The sequence below is a fragment of the Malania oleifera genome, chromosome 10 (assembly GCF_029873635.1).
Source record: "Malania oleifera isolate guangnan ecotype guangnan chromosome 10, ASM2987363v1, whole genome shotgun sequence".
Classification (NCBI taxonomy): Eukaryota; Viridiplantae; Streptophyta; class Magnoliopsida; order Santalales; family Ximeniaceae; genus Malania; species Malania oleifera.
In genome coordinates, this window is record NC_080426.1 from 9,018,872 (window position 1) to 9,034,947 (window position 16,076).

Below are 16,076 nucleotides of genomic sequence, written 5' to 3' on the forward strand. Positions count from 1 at the left end.
CTCGATCCGTATGAAGATTCAAAATATAATTGAGGACAGTTCGCTTTCACGGTGAAAAATTATATTATATCATAGTACTTCTAAAAGCATAAAGTTAAAATTTTGATAGTCTTAGATAACAAAAATTAAAATACTAAATTTACCCTTCATGTTTAATTCATAAAAAACTAAATTTCATCCATGTCTTAAATTCTAAATGTAAAGTTCATTTATCTTTTTTTCCTACTATTCATTTTCTTTTTTGACCATCTGTCTTCTTCTCTAGTAATTAATGTCTTCCGCTAACTATTTAGTTGAATCCTATAATTATATGGTAGTCCAAATTTCACCAATGGAATTTCAAGCATGCCAGATTTATGATTTGTTGGCTTGTTAAATAATTATTTTTAAGGTGATCTTTTTGGAAATATGAGAGAGGGAGGCAAAAGGTTCTGCATGCATCATCCTCTCTCAGAGTGGGGTAAGGCTCAATATCACGCCCTGTTAATTTTGATTTATATTTTTATCTAAAATTTTGATAAACGGATCAATACTATGTCGGTTTAAAGGTGAACCCTTTATAAAGGGTGAGTGTGTAAAGTAGGGTTGTGGATCGAGTCACAGATAGGTTGGCTTCAAGCAACCCGGAATCATTGGAAGGCAAGGAAGAAGAGTCGCATACATTCTGCCGTGAGTGGTGATTCGTTCAATCAACGAAGACTTTTTCAAAGTCTATGGTGCTCCAAACCAATGGAGTCATGAGTTTAAGGAAGAACATAAAGATTCCGAGCAAGTTAAAGTCACAATGTATAGTAAGGCTTACGTTTTGTCTTATGGATTTATTATGTACTCTCTCTCTCTCTCTGTAATGACCCGGAGTATAATGGTATTTAAATAATAATTAAAAAGAGGAAAATGGGAATAGAAAAGAGGGTGCAATGGACTTTGTCGATGAACGCTGAGCGTTCGTCGATGATGCGGCAATTGGACTCATCAACGAGGGTATGTCAATGAGAAAATATCGAGGAGGGTTTTGGCAATTCTAAATTTCGTCGATGAGGGGTGAAGGTTCGTCGATGAAACTCTTCAGGGACTCGTTGACGAGGTGATGTGTCTCGTCGACGAATCCGGCTTTATAAATAGTGCAAAAACTCGATTTTACGTAAAAGAAAATTAGAAAATCACTCCTTCTCTCTCTCTTTATGGTTTCTCTCTCCTCTCTCTTCGATTTCGGCTCCGTCGTTCGTTCGATCGAGGATCTGAGGCCACCACGACGCTCCTTAGGAAGTTTTCTCCAAATCTGCCGGAGCGGATCGTTGGTGGGAGCGAGTTGAAATTCATCCCTAAGTTAAGGAAAGACATTTTATTTAGAATTTGGTCTTCCCGTAGTTATAGGAAAGGTTATTCATGGAGAAATGCTGAAGTTTAGTTTTGTGAGTTGTTGGTTTCAGGGTGTCGCTTGGGGAACCCTACGGGTGCAAAACGAGTAGGTTTTTAGGGGGTTTCTTCTCAGTGTCAAGTAAGGGAATAAATTAAAGCAGTTAATTTTTCATTCAAATTAGTATTATTTATCAACAAATTAATTTTCAAGAAAGCATACGATATATTTGAATATTATTAAGAAAATGCATATTTGGAAAAATATTGTTGTTATACAAGAAATGTAATTTTAGAATGAAATGTATGATTTTACTCAACATTGTGTGACATGAACATTATTTTACGTGACAAGTATTATGTTATAGCAATTTTACGAGTAAAGCATGTTTTCAGAGATTATGAAATAATACAGTACATTATGATTTTGAAAATACATGATAATTGATTTATTTTTTCAGAATGGTATTTATGAAATGTTCAGCATGAGACCGTTTTTATGAAATGTTTGGTGCGAGGCCGTATTTACGAAATAATCGGCGCGAGACCGTATTTATGAAATTATAGAAAATGCTACCAATTCCTTTATGTTAAACGTTGTATTATCATGTATTATATGTTATCAGAACCTGGATATTAGTTTAGTTCAATTTAGGAGCATGGTACCGTAACTACATAGATCAAATATCTAGGTTTAGATTGGTGCTAACCACCCCACGAGGAGGTGGGAGATAGATAGTCGATGTGACTTTCAGTGTAGAGTTGTAGACGTCCACCTGGCAGTCTGGATCAGGGTGTGGCGGGTTCATCGTATTTACAAACATTTTTGACTCGGCAGTGGTCGGCCAGCCATTGTTGAGTCCCGCCTTCGGGCTGCACAACCCGTCATGGGGGGTAATACATGACATCAGGTAGCTATTCATCCTAGATATGTTTTCAATATTATCAACTATACCAAACATTTTATGAACTATATGATTCATTAGAAAATACGAAAGTATATGATTATTCAATATGTTATGATGAATGTTTACAGATATATGAAATGTACTGTATATGTATAATTGCATTGAATGTTCATATTGTCACACAACTGTATTTAGTTTATTTTCCCTTACTGAGAAGTGTCTCACCCCTGAACTTAAATAATTTTTAGGAAACCTAGGAGGACCGGTGGATCGAGGCCGTCGTTGAGATAGTGTAGTTCTACCCTGTTAGGAGGGTAAGTTTTTTATCTAAGAGCCATAGATTGTTGTGGTGGGTTTCTAGATATGAATATATTTTGTATTTTTGGAGATTATATATAAACACAGATATTTGGGAATGTAATTAACTCTGGTATTTGGATTTTTATGGTTATGAAAATGTGATTTAAATTTACTGCTGCTTAGGTTTCCATTGTGTATGACAGGTATCCCTGATACCCACAGGTTCAGGTTGACGTTGTTACTAATTATGTTTTATTATATGAATATTTAAGCAGGTAGTTACAGTTTGGTGTCAGATTCAGGTTGCTAGGTTCTGTAAACTCTAGAATGCAGTAGTAATAATACCAGAGTATAGGATAAGGGAATTTGAGGTCTGATTTTGTAGTTTAGATGCAGGACTTCCATGGTGGTTTGTGTGATTTTCCTAGGGTGACGATTTCAGGAAAGTCATGGTAAACTATCATTGGGTTGGGTATCTAGGTTGCAGGATTGAACCTTGATTTAAGATCAAGAGAGATGAATTAATTAGGAGTATATATTATATTGGTTAGGTGATATGTATAGTGAAAGGATTTTGAGTTAAGTTATTTATTTTTCAGGATGGACCCTGGTGGCAGTAGTGCCCATGCCAGTGGGAATGAGAGTGCTGGACCCTCAGGCACTATGGGTAGAGATTCAGATGCAGCTTTACGCAGCGTGGTACAGCAAGTCATGGCCGAAATTGCCAGAAGCTCGAGGGAACAAGGTGCTCCATCAGCAGGCCACGGTAGCTCGATAGAAAAATTCATAAAGATAAATCCTCCGGCTTTCTCAGGGGGAACAGATGCAGTCGCTGAAAATTGGGTGCAGGAGATAGAGAAAATACTTGCAATGCTACAGAACATACAGTAGAAGCTTACGCAGTAGAAAATGTATAATCATATACATATCATCATATCATACATCACAATGTGTATTACAATACCAGAGTTACTACAATCACTGTATCCCAGTATATACATCCCAAAAATCATATCTAGAGACATTTTCCACAAAATCTAACTGTCCCTACAAAAAGAATTTTACCCTTCAAAAAGGGCAAATATCCAGCACTAGGTCAGCGGGGCTTTTCCCGCTCGCCTATCAAGGGCTCCTGAAAAGTTTGTAAAATTTAGGGGTGAGACACCTCTCAGTAAGGGAAATAAACTAATACTAGTGTGTGGCAACATGAGTATTCTGTGTTCAACATATATCATACATAACATGTTCAGTACTGTTTATCAAATCTGGGAAAACTTATATATAAATCAAAACATGGCAGAACATACTGCATTTTCATAACATATCTCATCTCATAATAATAATAACATAAAAGAATCCTGGTAGGTTAGCTGGCTATTGTCATGTATTACCCCCACATGACTGGATTGTGTGGCCCGAAGGTGGGACCTGACAATGGTTGGCCGACACTATCAAGTCAAACAGTAGTCTGTAGGTCCGATGGGTCTGCCAGACCTGGTCCGTACACCAGGAGCGATCAGCACACTTCTTATAAACCACATCGACCATCCAATCTCACACTACTCCGTACAGCAGCGTTAACACAAATATCATGATCACGAAGATCATAGACACATAGCAACGGTACCGTGCAAGTGCTAGTTTAGACCAAGCTAACCAGGTTCTGATATCATATACATATACTAAAATCGCGATACATGGATATCTCATATCAAGAATTATCAAATCAATCATATCATTTTTCACATATACATATTTCATGAAAATCATCGGCCCGTACGCCAGAATTACACATTTTATCATAGTTCGGCCCGTACACCGGCAAATCATAGCACAGCCCGTATGTTGGCAAATTACATCCACATAGCACGGCCCGTACGCCGGCAAATCACAGTCACATAGCACGACCCGTACGCTGGCAAATCATATAAAAATCTCGGCCCGTATGCCGATTTTCCGTCATAAAAATTCATATCATCCACATTCCCAGAAAACAGTATTTCACAACATTTTTACTCATGCCACAAACGGATTTTCACATATTCAATCATACGATCATTTTCACAGTCTTTTGCAAATATAACATATATATATATATATAAATATATTTATTTTCCATAAATCAGATGCTAAATATATATATATATACAAGTATTTTCTCAAAACAAAACTAGCATAGTTTATCCCCTTACCTGATTCCTGAAATGCCCCTAAGAAAATTTCTCCTACACCTATAGGGTTCTCAACTCAATACCCTGAAAATGAAAACTCACAGAATTAAAGTTCAGTATTTTCGTACGTACAACATTTTTTATAACTACCACTAAGTCAAATTCGGTTTAAAAAGTCTTACCTCAACTTTGGGATGATTCCCAATATTCCCAATCAACACCCCTAGAAACGAAAACTCCTAGCATTAAACTTTAATATTTCAACGCGTATATCACTTTCTTCAACTATCAAAATCCAAATATTGAGTATAAAGTCTTACCCTGGATTTAGAATGAAATCCAACTTCGTTTCCCTGATAATCTGCTCCGGCAGATTTGCAGAGAACTTTGTCAGGAGCATCGTGGTGGCTTCGATTTGTCGATCCGGCGTAAAACTATCCCGGAATTGAAGAGAGAGAGAGAGAGAGAGAGAGAGAGAGAGAGAGAGAGAGAGCGAGCGAGAGAGAGAGCGAGTTGTAGGAGAGAGAGAGAGAGAGAGAATTGTTCAAAATTAAAGCAAGCTTTCTGAAGAAGCTTGTGCAATCATATATATATATATACCTTTAACTTCTATATATTACATATATATCATAATAACTTATTTATATATATATATATATATATTTTCCTTATCATACTATTCATTTTACTTGTTAATTTAATTTATTTATTTTATTTTATTATTTTATTATTATTTTTAAATTTTATTTTTCCCGGTTACTACATTCGTCCCCCCTTAAAAGAATTTTGTCCTCGAAATTCCTCAACATAACCACATGGAATACGTCTTGGATCCTGGACAACACCGGAGGTAAAGCTAGTCTATAAGCTACTAGTCCCACTTTATCTAGAATCTCAAATGGACCGATAAACCTAGGACTAAGTTTACCCTTCTTCCCAAAGCGCATAACTCCTTTTATTTGAGCTATCTTCAAAAATACATGATCACCCACATCAAACTCTAAATTCCTGTGGCGATGGTCAGCATAACTTTTCTGTCGGCTTTGAGCTACACTAATCCTGTCTCTGATAAGTCAAACCTTATCACGCGCTTGCTGCACAAGTTATGGCCCCACTACTCCCTGCTCACCCACTTCATCCCAAAACAAAGGAGAACGGCATCTCCTACCGTACAGAACCTCAAATTGTGCCATGTCAATGCTAGACTGATAACTGTTATTATATGCGAACTCTACCAACGACATGAACTGAGTCCAACTACCCCCAAAGTCTAGTACACACGCTCTGAGCATGTCCTCTAATATCTGTATTGTCCTCTCAGTCTACCCGTCTGATTGAGGATGGAATGTCGTACTAAACGATAACTGAGACCCCAGAGCCTCCTACAGACTCCTCCAAAATCGTGATGTGAATCGTGGGTTTCAATCCGACACAATCGATACTGGCACCCCATGAGAACGTACTATCTCTTGAATGTAAATCTCCGCTAAACAGTTGATGGAGTAGCTGATCTTGATAGGTATAAAGTGAGCAGTCTTAGTCAAACGGTCAACAATCACCCAAATGGCATTCTAACCATGTAATGCCGTCAGCAGTCCTGACACAAAGTCCATCGATATATGATGCCACTTCCACTCTAGGATGAATAACGGTTGCAACTGCCCTGCTGGCCTCTGGTGCTCAGCCTTTACCTGCTGGCACGTCAAACACTGGGCTGCATACTCGGCGATTTCTCTCTTCATGCCACTCTACCAAAATGTTTCATGCAAGTCTCTATACATCTTCGTACAACCAGGATGAACGGTATACAAAGATCTGTGAGCTTCTTCTAAAATAATCTTTCTAATCTCAGTATCGGCAGGAACGCATAATCTGGAACGGAACCGCAAAACTCTGTCATCTGCAATACTGAAATCCTCCTCCTGACCCATCTACACTCTGCATATCACCTCTGCTAATACTGGATCTTCCTTTTGAGCGGCTTTAATTCTTTCTTACAGAGTAGGCTGTACCACTAGATTGGCAATACATACTGGGAAATCACTCTCTACTAACTTTATGCCAAGTCTCTCCAGATCCATTATGATCGGATGCTGGATCCTCATAGCCGCCAACACTGGCTCCCTGGATTTCCTGCTCAACGCATCAGCTACCACGTTCGCTTTCCCTGAGTGATAACTGATGGTACAATCAAAATCCTTAATCAGCTCCAACCACCTTCTTTGCCTCATATTCAGTTCCTTCTACATGAAGAAATACTTTAAACTCTTGTGGTCGGAAAAAATCTCACACTGTTCGTCGTACAGGTAATGCCTCCAAATTTTCAATGCGTATACTACTACAGCCAATTCAAGATCATGTCTAGGATAGTTCTTCTCATATTCTTTCAACTGCCTGGACGCATACGCAACTACCCTGCCATGCTGCATCAATACACAGCCACGTCATTTCAAGGACGCATCGTTATAAATGACATACCCCTCACCCCCAAATGGGATAACCAAAATTGGTGTTGTGACTAACATCTGCTTCAGCTCTTGAAAACTCTACTCACAGCAGTCGTCCCACTCAAATATGACATTCTTCCTCATCAGTCGTGTCAAGGGTCCTGACAAAGCTGAGAATCCCTCAACGAAACAACGGTAATATCCAGCTAGTCCCAAGAAACTCCTGATCTCCTGGACATTTCTCGTTCTAGCCTAATTCACTATTGCCTCAATCTTACTAGAATCCATAGAAATACCATCTCTAGATACAACATGCCCCAAAAACACGATCTTCTCTAGCCAAAATTCACATTTACTGAACTTGGCATACAACTTCTTTTCCCGAAGTGTCTGCAAAACCTGCCTTAAGTGCGTCTCATGCTCCTCATAGCTCCTCGAATAAACCAATACATCATCAATAAAAATAACAACAAACTGGTCTAGGTATCGGTGGAAGACTCTATTCATCAAGTCCATAAATACCGCAGGAGCATTCGTCAATCCAAATGGCATAACGAGAAACTCGTAATGCCCGTACCGGGTCCTGAAGGTCGTCTTTAAGATGTCTTCTGCTTTCACCTTTACCTGATGGTAGCCGGAAATAAGGTCAATCTTCGAATACACCCATGTACCTTGGAGCTAGTCAAACAAATCGTCGATACGGGGTAGAGGATACTTGTTCTTGATTGTTACTTTATTGATCTCCCTGTAATCTATACACATCCTTATAGTCTCGTCCTTATTCTTCACAAATAGAATAGGAGCTCCCCATGGATATACACTGGGTCGTATAATGCCCTTATCAAACATATCTTGCAACTGATTTTTCAATTCTGCCAACTCTACTGGCGCCATTTGATACGGTACTTTAGAAGTTGGCGTTGTACCAGAAGGTAGATCGATAGGAAAATCTACCTCACAATCGGGTGGCAAGCCTGGTAACTCGTCTGGAAAAACATCTGTAAACTCTTTTACTACAGGCGTGCTAGCAAGTTTCAATTCATTCTCTGGCATCTCCTTCACAACAGCCACAAACCCCTAACACCCACTCAGTAATAGTCTCCTTGCTTGAATAGCTGAAACTAGCTTAGGCGGGGATTGTACTTGCAACCCTACGAACTTAAATTCTGCTTCCCCCGGAGATCTGAATATCACTTCTCGTGCACAACAATCTATGCTGGAAAAATTAGCTGCTAGCCAATCCATGCCAAATATAACATCAAACCCGTGCATGTCCAGCACAATAAAATCAGCAGACAAAGTCTTCCCTTGAATACCAACTGGACAATCTCGAAGTACCCTACTACATCTTACTACCGACCCAGTCGATGTAGATACCAACAGTTCAACATCTAATGATTGTGTTTCAGCCCCACATAATTTAACACACCCCAAAGATACAAACGAGTGTGTAACTCCTGAATCAAATAATGCAATAACTTTTAAAGAAAGCATAATGACCATACATGTCACTACGTCACCTGACGTCTCAGCCTCACTCGGCGTCAGAGTAAACACCCTAGCTGGTGCCGTATTCCTCTGCTGACTCCCACGTGGTGCCTGATAACCTCCCCGATATGGTCTAGGAGCTGGAACTGCATCTGGTGGGGTAGGGCAGTACCATGTGGCCCGATCTACCACAGCGATAGCACACCGGGTTTGCATTCGGTGGGGTAGGACAATCTCGCATTATGCCCCGATCTACCGCAGCGATAGCACACTACACCACCAGCTCGACACTCTCACCAGTGCCTCCTACCACAAATCTGACAAACTGGAGGATCCTGCCCTGTCTGCACCTCGCGTCCTCCCGTCTCTTGTCTCCGTCCTCTACCATGGTTACCTCTCCTCCACTGACCCGACCTGTGACCCTGCTGGTAGCTCATAGATGCAGATCTCTTCCTTTGTTCCTGCTCATCCGCATCAAGACGCTGACCAATCTCTGCCAAGGCCGCCCTGTCAACCAACTCAGCAAAGTCCTGGATTCGCAACACCACCACCTGCCTAAATATACTCCGCCTCAAGCCTCTCTTAAACTACCTCGCCTTCTTCACCTCATCAGGAACAATGTATGGGGCGAATCGAGAGAGCTCGATAAAACGTGTTGCATACTGCTGGATAGATAGCTGTCATTGCTTTAGACTCAGGAACTCTTCTACCTTAGCCTCCCTCACAGTAGCTGGAAAATACCTGTCAAAGAACAGATCTTTAAACTGGTCCCATGTCATAGCTATTGGGGTCACCCTCTACTGCTCCAATAGTCGCACCGCAGTCCACCACCTCTCAGCCTCTCTTGTCAATCTATAAGTGGCAAAGAGGACCCTCTGTTCCTCAGTATACTGCAGTACAGTCAAGATTTTCTCAGTCTCCTATACCCAGTTCTCAGCGGCTACAGGATCAACTCTGCCTGAGAACGCTGGAGGATTTATCTTCGTGAACTTCTCTATGGTGCACCCATGGCCTACAGATGGACCACTCTGCTCCCTCGAACTCCTAGCGATCTCAGCCATAACCTACTAAGCCACGCTACGTAATACCACGTCAGAGTCGGTCCCAACTGCACCTGATGGTCTTGCTCCATCACTATCACTCGCATGGGCACTATTTTCTTCTAGATCCATCCTGTAAAATAGCAGTTACAATTCAGTAATCCTATCCTCATAATTTACCCACCTATCCTCACCACTTATCTCAACATTTTTAACTCATTTCTAATCCTCAGTCCTACATTTTAGGAGCACAACCCGACAATAGCTTACTATGGTTTTCCTGAAATCGTCACCCCAGGAAAAACACAGAAACTATCACGAAAGTCTTGCCTCTAGACTGTAGAACAACCTCAATCATTTCCTAAACTCTGGTATGTTTTCGTTGCATTCTAGAGTCTATAGAACCTAACAACCTAGGCTCTGATACCAAGCTGTCACGACCTGCTCATTTTCCACAAATTTTTTTTTAATAATAATATCATCATAAAATCAATACCACACATCTCACATTCTAGCTCAGCAAGTCACAATCCACCTGGACCCGTGGGTACCCGGGATACATCAGAACATACAGCGAAAGCCTACGCAGCAGAAAATTTATAATCATATATCACAATGTGTATCACAACACTAGAGTTACTACAATCACTGTATCCCAGTATATACATCTCAAAAATCATATCTAGGGACATTTTCCACAAAATCTAACTATCCCTACAAAAAGAATTTTACCCTTCAAAAAGGGCAAATATCCAACACTAGGTCAGCGGGGCTTTTCCCGCTCGCCTATCAGGGGCTCTCGAAAAGTTTGTAAAATTTAGGGCTGTGACACCTCTCAATAAGGGAAATAAACTAATACTAGTATGTGGCAACATGAGTATTCTGTGTTCAACATATATCATATATAACATGTTCAGTACTGTTTATCAAATTTGGGAAAACTTATATATAAATCAAAACATGGCAGAACATACTACATTTTCATAACATATCTCATCTCATAATAATAATAACATAAAAGAATCCTGGTAGGTTAGCTGGCTATTGTCATGTATTACCCCCACATGACTGGGTTGTGTGGCCCGAAAGCAGGACCTGACAATGGTTGGCCGACACTGCCAAGTCAAACAATAGTTTGTGGGTCCGATGGGTCTGCCAAACCTGGTCCGTACACTAGGGGCGATCAGCACACTTCTTATAAACCACATCGACCATCCAATCTCACACTACTCCGTACAGCGGCGTTAACATAAATATCATGATCACGAAGACCATGGACACATAGCAACGGTACCGTGCAAGTGCTAGCCTAGACCAAGCTAACCAAGTTCTGATATCATATACATATACTAAAATCGCGATACATGGATATCTCATATCAATAATTATCAAATCAATCATATCATTTTTCACATATACACATTTCATGAAATCATCGGCCCGTACGCCAAAATTACACATTTTATCATAGTTCGGCCCGTACGCCGGCAAATCATAGCACAGCCCGTACGCTGGCAAATCACATCCACATAGCATAGCCCGTACGCCGGCAAATCACAGTCACATAGCATGGCCCGTACGCCGAAAAATCATATAAAAATCTCGACCCATATGCCGATTTTTCATCATAAAAATTCATATCATCCACATTCCTAGAAAACAGTATTTCACAACATTTTACTCATGCCATACAAACGGATTTTCACATATTCAATTATACGATCATTTTCACAATCTTTTGCAAATATAACACACACACACACACACACATATATATATATTTATTTTCCATAAATCAGATGCTAAATATATATATACAAGTATTTTCTCAAAACAAAACTAGCGTAGTTTATCCCTTTACCTGATTTCTGAAATACCCCTAAGAAAATTTCCCCTGCACCTGTAGGGTTCTCAACTCAACACCCTGAAAATGAAAACTCGCAAAATTAAAGTTCAGTATTTTCGTACGTACAACATTTTCTATAACTACCACTAAGTCAAATTCGGTTTAAAAGGCCTTACCTCAACTTAGGGATGATTCCCTACGTTCCCAATCAACACCCCTAGAAACGAAAACTCCCAGTATTAAACTTTAATATTTCAACGCGTATATCACTTTCTTCAACTGTCAAAAATCCAAATATTGAGTATAAAGTCTTACCCTGGATTTGGGATGAAATCCAACTTCGTTTCCCTGACAATCCGCTCTGACAGATTTGCAGAGAACTTTGCCAGGAGCGTCGTGGTGGTTTCGGTTTGTCAATCCGGCAATAAACTGGCCTGAAATCGAAGAGAGAGAGAGAGAGAGAGAGAGAGAGAGTCGTAGGAGAGAGAGAGAATTGTTCAAAATTAAAGCAAAGTTCCTAGAGAAGCTTGTGCAATCATATATATATATATATATATATTTATATATTTATATAATAATAATTACTAATTAAAGTAAAGCTTCTTGGAGAAGCTTGTACCACTTTATATATATATATATATTTTTTCCTTATCATACTTGTCACGACCTACTCATTTTTCCACGTATTTTTTTTTTCAATAATAATATCATCATAAAATCAATACTACAAATCCCACAATCCAACTCAGCAGGTCACCATCCACCTGGACTCGTGGGTACTAGGGATATAACAAAATATACAGCAGAAGCCTACGCAGCAGAAAGTATAAAATCATATACATCTCATCATAATGTGCATAACATATACCAGAGTACTACAACTACTAACTCTCAGTATATACAATCCAAAAATAAATCTAGGGACAATTCCCTCAAAATCTAACTGTCCCTACCAAAACTTACCCTTCTCAGAAGGCAGATAAACAACACTAATTCTGTGGGGCTTTTTCCGCTCTCCTATCCAGGGCTCTTGAAAAGTTAATGAAATTTAGGGGTTAGACACCTCTCAGTAAGGGAAATAAACTAACACTAGCGTGTGACAACATGAGTATATCGTATTCTACATATACCATACATAACATATTCAATACTGCTTATCAAATCTGGGAAAACATATGTATTATCAAAACATGGCAAAACATACTGCATTTTCATAAACATTTCTCATCTCATATCATAATAATAATAATAACATAAAAACCATCCTGGTAGGTTAGCTGACTGTTGTCATGTATTACCCCTACATGACTAGGTTGTGTGGCCTGAAGGTAGGACCTGACAATGGTTGGCCGACCACTGCCAAGTCGATAGTCTAGTTTGTAGGTCCGATGGGTCTACCCAGACTGGTCCGTACACCAGGGACGATAATAGCACACTCCTCGAACATAACCAGATCGACCATCCAATCTCACACCACTCCGTACAGCGGTGTTAACACAGATATCATGATCACAAGGATCATGGACACATAGCAACGGTACCGTGCAAGTGCTAGCCTAAACCAAGCCAACCAGGTTCTGATATCATATACATATACTAAAATCGTGATACATAGATATCTCATATCATTCATTTTCACATCGATCATATCATTTACATATATATATATATATATATATATATATGTGTGTGTGTGTGTGTGTGTGTGTGTGTACCATGAAAATCATCGGCCCGTACGCCGGTATTACACATTTTAACATAGCACGGCCCGTACGTCGGCAAATCACATAGCACAGCCCATACGATGGCAAACCACATAGCACGGCCCGTACGCCGGCAAATCACATCCATATATATATATATATGTAAAACATCTCGGCCCATACGCCGGTTTTCCATCATAAAAATCCATATCATTCACATTCCCAGAAAACAGCATTTCACAATATTTTTATTCATGCCACACAGTAAATTTTCCACATATTCAACATACGATCATTTTCACAGTATTTTGCAAATATAAGACATATATATATATATATATATATATATATATAATCATATACATTTTCCATAAATCAAATGATAACTATATATATATATATAAGCATTTTCCAAAACAATACTAGTTTAGTTTATCCCCTTACCTAATTCCTGGAAAGCCCCTAATAAAACTACTCCGCACCCGCAGGGTTCCTAACTCAACACTCAAAAATGAAAAATCCCAAAATTAAAGTTCAGTATTTCGAAGCATACAATTTTTTCCTCAACTGCCAAAAATCCAAATATTGGGTAGAAAGTTTTCACCCAAAAGCATTCAAGTTTAACACTGAGGGGTTCCCTGACCAATACTCCAAAACTGAAAACCTCCAATATTAAACTACAGTATTTTCATGCGCACAACATTTCTTATAACTAGCGCAAGACTAAATATGACTTAAAAAGTCTTACCTCAACTCTGGGATGATTTTCAACTAACTTTCTCCCACGATCCGCTCCAGCAGATTTGGAGAGAACTCTGCCAGGAGCGTTGTGGTGACTTCGAATCATTGATCCGGCGTAAAAATAGCCTAAAAACGAAGAGAGAGAGAGAGAGAGAGAGAGAGAGAGAGAGAGAGTGAGCAGAAGGGGGGGGAGAGAGAGCGTTGGCTTCTTTAAGAAGCCAAATTATCCGGATTTTCGTATATATATAAAATAGAGGATTTCGTCGACGAGTTCATTCTTTGTCGACGAGTCCTTCACAAATTTCGTGAACGAAGCCCTGTATTCGTCGACGAAATTCAGGCTGCCTCAGAACCCCTCTCGGTATTTTCTCGTCGACGAGCCCCTGTGTTCATCGACAAATTCTCTTAAGCCTTCGTCGACAAATCCCCTGTATTCGTCGACAAAGTCTTGCTGTTTCCTCCCCTTTTTTCCGTTAGTCCTTCCAAAGTTCAATATCGTCGACGAACTCCTTCTGTTTTCGGTTCCCACATCCCTTTTTCTTTTATTCTTTAACTCCCATTTTATTCAGGTCGTTACAATACTATTCATTTTATTTGTTAATTTAATTAATTTATTTTATTTTATTATTTTATTATTTTTATTTTTATTATTTAAATTTTATTTTTTTCGGTTACAACAGTTTATCAATTATGAATAATAAGTTTTAAACTACTGTGTGGCTTGAGAATATAGATATAGTACAGAAACATACTTTACAGTATTTTTCAGAATTATATTTTATAGAATATACAGACAGTGGATATGTTTAATAGCAATTACAGAATATCATGATTATACAGTTTACAGTATCATAACATACAGAATTACAGTTAATTTCAGAAATACAGTTGATATAGATACAGTTTACTACAGCATCATGGTTAATACAGTTATTACAGAATCATGGTAAAACTGATAGTTGTATATAGAGACGTATTATATAGTATCAGACCCTGATGGACCATTACAGATATAGTTTACAGAGCACAGTATCGTTGCTATATACAGAATAGAGTGCAACCACTTATTTAGATAATATGTGGTAGGTAGGTTGATCGTGCCCACGTGTAAACAGGCTCCTCATCATATATGGGTTGAGGAGGGCTAATCAAACTGATGGAGTATAGTGGTTTACCCTAGTCGGCCAGCCAGGTTAGATCCCGCCTACGGGCTGCACAACCCTGTTATGAGGGGTTAAATCATGACATACAGTTATCCATCCAAGGAAGTTTTCAGTTATTATTATGTATGTATAGTTTCACAGAAATAGGGAATATATGTGTATATTTTAAAAGTTTTATGTATGGAAACCTAAAACATAGATATGTTAAGCAACATGGTAAAAAGTGATGGTTTATATTACTTGTACTGTATTTACAGATTCAGTTATATATGATTGTATAGAAACATATTTTCATAGTATTGTAACTCATTTGCCACACACTAGCAATAACATATTTCGTCTTACTGAGCGTCGTCTCATCCCATTAAATTATTATTTTTCAGGTAATCCAGCTAGGCGAGCAGATCAAGCTCGCAGGTAGAGGGGCTTGAGTACCACCCTATCAATAGAGTGAGAATTTTTGGGAGTATTTCTGTATAGCCCTAACCTAGTTGAGGGTATTTTGGGAAACAATCATATATGTATAGTTTAGGAACACTATTGCTCTCTGGTATTGTACATATTTATATATGGCAGTGGTTATGTGATTTTAGTTTCTTACTGTTTAGGTGGATGATTAGTTTTATGTATGAAGGTATCAGAGCAATGGAATTTCACAATAATTATTATTATAGAGAGAAAAAAAAATACTTAGTTAATTTAGCAGGTCGTTACACACGTGTCCCCGTCGACGATCCTAATAAGCCACTTCGTCGATGAACGCGAACGTTCGTCGACGAGGACCTACTGTGACCCCCTTCTTAATTTCCTTTTTCTCCCTCTTTATTATTTAATCATTATAATTTCTTTGAGTCTCTACGGTAAGAGTCACTATCAAATAGATTACTTATAATGAAGGAAGAATGAAGTTCAA